Genomic DNA, 5,297 nt, shown 5'->3' with positions numbered 1-5,297 from the left:
ATCACCTTCTGTATGAGAGAGAAATGCAGAGACCAACACAATTCACCTTGACAGACAGAAAATTTTAAAGTTGGGGAATATCATGGACCACTTCTTACTGGTGTCCCGGGGAAGAAAACAAAACCTGGAGGTACTGGGGATCGAACCCAGGGCCTCGTGCATGCTAAGCACGCGCTCTACCACTGAGCTATACCCCCTTGAGGGTGCGCCTGTTTCAGGAAACACTTTGGTGACCGCCAATATCTGAGTCTGCCCTCTGTGTCAGGATAATCATTGTATGTTTCCAACTCCACTGTTAATTCCCTACATATGGATCCACCGGCATTCGGGATGTACACCTTGAACTGAAAGATTTAACACTTTTCGGCCAAAGAGGGAACTTGCACTTTATCAGTTTTCCAACCCAGGACCTGTCTACTTTTATCCAAATGGGAAGAGATAAAAACTTCTCAACATTGCAAACGGTGCTATGTGCTACAGGAGGTGGTGCCTACAAGTCTGAAAAAGATTTTCGCACAATTGGAAACCTCCACTCGGATGAACTTGACTGTCTTACAAAGCGTTTGCTGTGTATAGAATCTGTCAGTTTCAATGGACAAGCATAATGCAATTATTTAGCTAATGCTCAGAACCTCAGCGACCCCAAAAGATGCCTTCTAACCTGGATGATCCCTATCCGCTGCTTGTAGTGAACATTGGCTCAGGAGTCAGTATTTTAGCAGTCCATTCCAAAGACAACTACAAACGAGTGACTGGGACAAGCCTTGGAGAGGGTACCTTTCTGGGTTTATGCAGTTTATTGTATGGCTGTGAAAGTTTTGAAGAGGCTCTTGAAATGGCATCCAAAGATGACAACACACAAGCTGACAAGCTGTCCCATGATATTTATGGAGGAGATCATGAAAGATTTGGTTTGCCAGGTTGGACTGTAACATCTAGTTTTAGGAATATGTTTTATAAGGAGAAGAGAGAATCTGTTAGTAAAGAAGATCTGGCAAGAGCTACTTTAGTTACTATCACCAATAGCTTTGGTTCTGTGGCACGAATGTGTGCTGTTAATGAGGAAACAAACAGAGTTGTCTTTGTTGGAAACGTTTTACATGTCAATACTCTCTCAATGAAACTTTTGGCATATGCACTGGGTTTCTGGTCAAAAGGTCAACTGAAAGCATTGTTTCTAGAACGTGAGGGATACTTTGGAGCAGTTAGTGCACTTCTTGGGCTGACAAATTTCAGCTAAAGCACTAGGTCTCTCTCTCTGCTAATAAATGTCATCCGAGAGGAACTGAAACCAGGGACATTATTACTGCATTGTTTGTCACGGGGAATGAAAGGATAAAAGAGTAGCATAAGCTGCTGAATATTGCCATATTAAAGGAGAGAATTTAGTAACATGAAAAAAATAATAATAATTTTTAAAAGACAATAACGTATAATTTCTAACAAAAAAGAAATACTTAGATGTAAATCTAACAAAACCTGAATAATGCTGAAAAAGACACAATGCAATGAAAGGTGGGTGTCGTGCCTCCAGCCTGTAATCCCAGCACTTTGGAAGGCCAAGGCAGTTGAATCACCTGAGGTCAGGAGTTCAAGACCAGCCTGGCCAACATGGCGAAACCCCATCTCTACAGAAATACAAAACTTAGCCAGGCATGATGGCAGATGCCTGTAATCCCAGCTACTCAGGAGGCTGAGGTGGGAGAATCACTTGAACCCAGGAAGCAGAGGTTGCAGTGAGCCGAATCATGCCATTGCACTCCAGCCTGGGCTGTAGAGCAAGACTCCGTTAAAAAAAAAGAAGTGTACACAATGTAATGTACACAATGCTGATGAAATAAGTTTTAAAAAACCAAAAATACAACAACAACAACAACAACAACAAAAACTAAATAAATGGAGAGATGTACAGGGTTAACAGTTTGCAAAACTCAACATGGTAAAGATGGCAGTTCTTCTCAAATTGACATATAGGTTTAATGAAATTCTTATCAAAATCCAAGCAAGATTTTTATTAATATAGACACGATTATTCTAAAATGTATATAGGAAGTTAAAGGAATTAGAATAGCTAAAATAATCACTAAGAATAAAAATATAAGGGGAAGAAATAGTCAACTTGATTTCAAGACTATTGTATTACATTGTTGTATTTTTATATTATTGTATAAGAAAGGGAGGAAGCAAGTCCCGGGCCCTGGCTCATGCCTGCAGCCTCAACAACACTTTGGAAGACTGAGGCGGGAGGATTGCTTGAGCCCAGGAGTCGCAGATCAGCCTGAGCAACAAAGGATGATCCTGCCAATACCAAAAAAAAAAAAAAAGCTGGTCATAGTGGTCTTGTGCCTGTGGTTCCAGATACTCAGGGAGACTGAGGTGGGAGGGTCACTGGGGTCCTAGAGGTTAAGACTGCAGTGAGCAATGATACTACCACTGCACTCCAGCCTGGATGACAAAACAAGACTCTGTCTCAAAAAAAAAAAAAAAAAAAAAAAAGATGATGAGCCACAGTCTAGGAGAAGATATTTCAATACTTATGTTTTACTAAGGATCTTTATCTGGAATATGTTAAACACTTCTACAAAGTATTAAGAAAAAGACTAAAACTTCAATAAGAAAGAGCAATTAGTAAGAAATTAATATGAATTAATAAGAAATTAATATGCACTTCACAAAAAATCGCTATTGAGTGATATAAAATATGCTCAACATCTTTTGCTAAAAAGGAAATGCAAATTAAAAACACAACAAAGCTGAGCATGGTGGCTCATGCTTATACTCCCAGCACTTTGGGAGGTCGAGGCGGATGTATTTCCTGAGGTCGGGAGTTCAAGATCAGCCTGGCCAACATGGCAAAACCCAGTTTCTACTACAAATACAAAAATTTAGACTGCCACGTGCCCCGGTAGTCCCAGCTACTGGGGGAGGCTGAGGCATGAGAATCTCTTGTTCCTGGGAAGCAAAGGCTACAGAGAGCTGTAATTGTACCACTGCACTCCAGCCTGGGCAGCAGAGCAAGACACCATCAAAAACACACACACACACACACACACAAAATAATACTGCTCTTCATCAGAATCATTTAACGTAAAAAGTGGATAATATCAAGTGTTGCTGAGTATGTGAAGCAATTGGAACATGCAAACATGGCTGATGAGACTGTAAACTGCTATATCTACACTGGGAAACTATCAACTAAATATCAACTAAAACTAAATATATATATAAAACCTGTGACCCAAAACTAGACAGTTACATTTATGCCCAAGAGAAGTGCATGAGCATTTCCCTTGAAGGACATGTATCAGAATGTTTACAGCAGCAGTAAACATTTCAACCAAAAACTAGGGGTGCTGCAAATGTACTTGGACAGTAAAATGAATAAATCATGGTGTACAGTATTCAGACAATGGAATACTCTAGAGCAATAAAAAATAACTACTGTTACTAGTGACAATATATTGACAATGAATCTAATTTTTTTTTTTTACAGAAATTGAGTAAAAGAATCCATACTCAGATGAGTACAGATTTGCTATGGTTTGAAAGTGTCCCCTCCAAAGCTTAGGTGTCACCATGTGATAATTATCAAGAGATAGGGCCTTTAAGAAGATTAAGCCATGAGGGTTCCTTCCGCATGAATAATATTAGGTACCCTTATAATAAGACTTGACAAAGGAAGTTCATCTCTCTATTGCCCTCAGTTTTCTGCCATGTGAGGACACAACAAAAAGGCCGTCACCAGACAGCAGAGCCAGTGCCTTGATCGTGGACTTCCCAGCCTCCAGAACTGTGAGAAAATAAGTTTCTGGGCCCGGCACAGTGGCTCTTTCCTGTAATCGCAGCATTTTGGAAGGCCAAGGTGGATGGATCACCTGAGATCAGGAGTTCAAGATCACCCTGGCAAACATGGTGAAACCCCATCTCTACTAAAAATACAGAAAAATTAGCCTGGTGTGGTGGCACTCGCCTGTAATCCCAGCTACCCAGGGAGTTGAGACAGGAGAACTGCTTGAATCCAGAGGCGTAGGTTGCAGTGAGCCAAGATGGCTCCAGCGTGGGGAACAAGAGTGAAACTCTGCACTCCAGCCTGGGCAACAAAAGTGAAACTCTGTTGAAAGAAAAGAAAAGAAAAGAAAAGGAAGAGGGAGGGAAGGAGGAAAGGAAGGAAGGAAGTTTCTGTTCGTTACAAATTACCAGGAAGGAAGGAAGGAAGGAAATAAGTTTCTGTTGGTTACAAATTACCAGTCTTGAGTGATTTTGTAGCAGCCCAAAATACGATGATATTATATGATCCCACTTATATTATTTAAAACATAAGGAAAATAATCTATGGAGGTGGAGGTCAGAGAGTTAGGATAATTGAAATGAGGCAAAAGGCAGCTGTTGGTTGCTGAAAAATTCAGTATCTTGGTCTGAGTTTTGGTTATATATATAATAAGCCATAAGCTGAATAGGTTTCATGCGTTTTATTTTATATAAATGAAGGCTTAAATTTAAATACAAGAAAAAAAAAAGAAGGTTCTCCTAGATACTTCCTATCCTCCAGCACATTCTCTCTCTTTCTTAGGGTTGTTTTGTTTTGAGACGGAGTCTCGCTCTGTCGCATCCTCAAGATTATTGGGACTTCGATGGACGGGATGGTAGAGTGAGTCTAAGCGCTACATTCCTCCGTCGCTTCCTCTGGATATGAGGGAAGAGAGGTACTTTTTTTGTCTCTAGGGAGGTAGGCTCGACGAGGAAGAGGACCTGGTTCGTTTCGGCCAGGCTATCACGGCTTCAAGAGCGACTCTCCGCTATTTCCGTCCCTCAACGGATCGGCTGAGCTCTTTGGAGGAGGAAGGGATGTTGGATTTTGGTTTGCGCTTCAGGAACCGCCGATACTGTAGCTTCTGAGGAAGCTGCAGGGATTTCCTTATTTCCTGCGTGCCTGTGTTTAAAGTTAGAAGCGGAATCTGCTGGCAGCTTCGAAACTGAGCATGACGGTGGCAACATCTAATTTTACTAGTTTTTGCTTGAAATGCAAAAGATGAAAAAGCAAGTTCCCGTTTGTTTGCTCCACATATTTCTCTTAGAATGAAGCCGATTGAAAGTTAACTTCACCCTGAAGAAACTCCTTCTGGCGTTTGCAACGATCTCCTATGTTTTTCTTTTTCTTTTTCTTTTGAGACGGAGTCTTGCTCTGTCGCCCAGGCTGGAGTGCGGTGGCCGGATCTCGGCTCACTGCAAGCTCCGCCTCCCGGGTTTACGCCATTCTCCTGCCTCAGTCTCCCGAGTAGCTGGGACTACAGGCGCCT

General features: G+C 41.5%; 1 non-coding gene and 1 pseudogene across 2 annotated transcripts; one reads left to right on the top strand and one right to left on the bottom strand.

The window, feature by feature from the left end:
• Nucleotides 1–125: 125 nt before the first annotated feature.
• TRNAA-AGC lies at nucleotides 126–197 on the bottom strand. The gene has a single exon. It is a non-coding gene; the product is annotated as a tRNA-Ala (tRNA).
• Nucleotides 198–308: 111 nt separating this feature from the next.
• On the top strand, nucleotides 309–1,372 carry LOC105513922 (annotated as a pseudogene). The gene has a single exon (XR_001002099.1). The product of XR_001002099.1 is annotated as a pantothenate kinase 3 pseudogene (transcript).
• The last annotated feature ends 3,925 nt before the right edge of the window (nucleotides 1,373–5,297 follow it).

Source organism: Colobus angolensis, unplaced genomic scaffold, assembly GCF_000951035.1.
Source record: "Colobus angolensis palliatus isolate OR3802 unplaced genomic scaffold, Cang.pa_1.0 Scaffold237, whole genome shotgun sequence".
Classification (NCBI taxonomy): domain Eukaryota; kingdom Metazoa; phylum Chordata; class Mammalia; order Primates; family Cercopithecidae; genus Colobus; species Colobus angolensis.
This window is presented reverse-complemented; position numbering and strand designations above follow the sequence as displayed.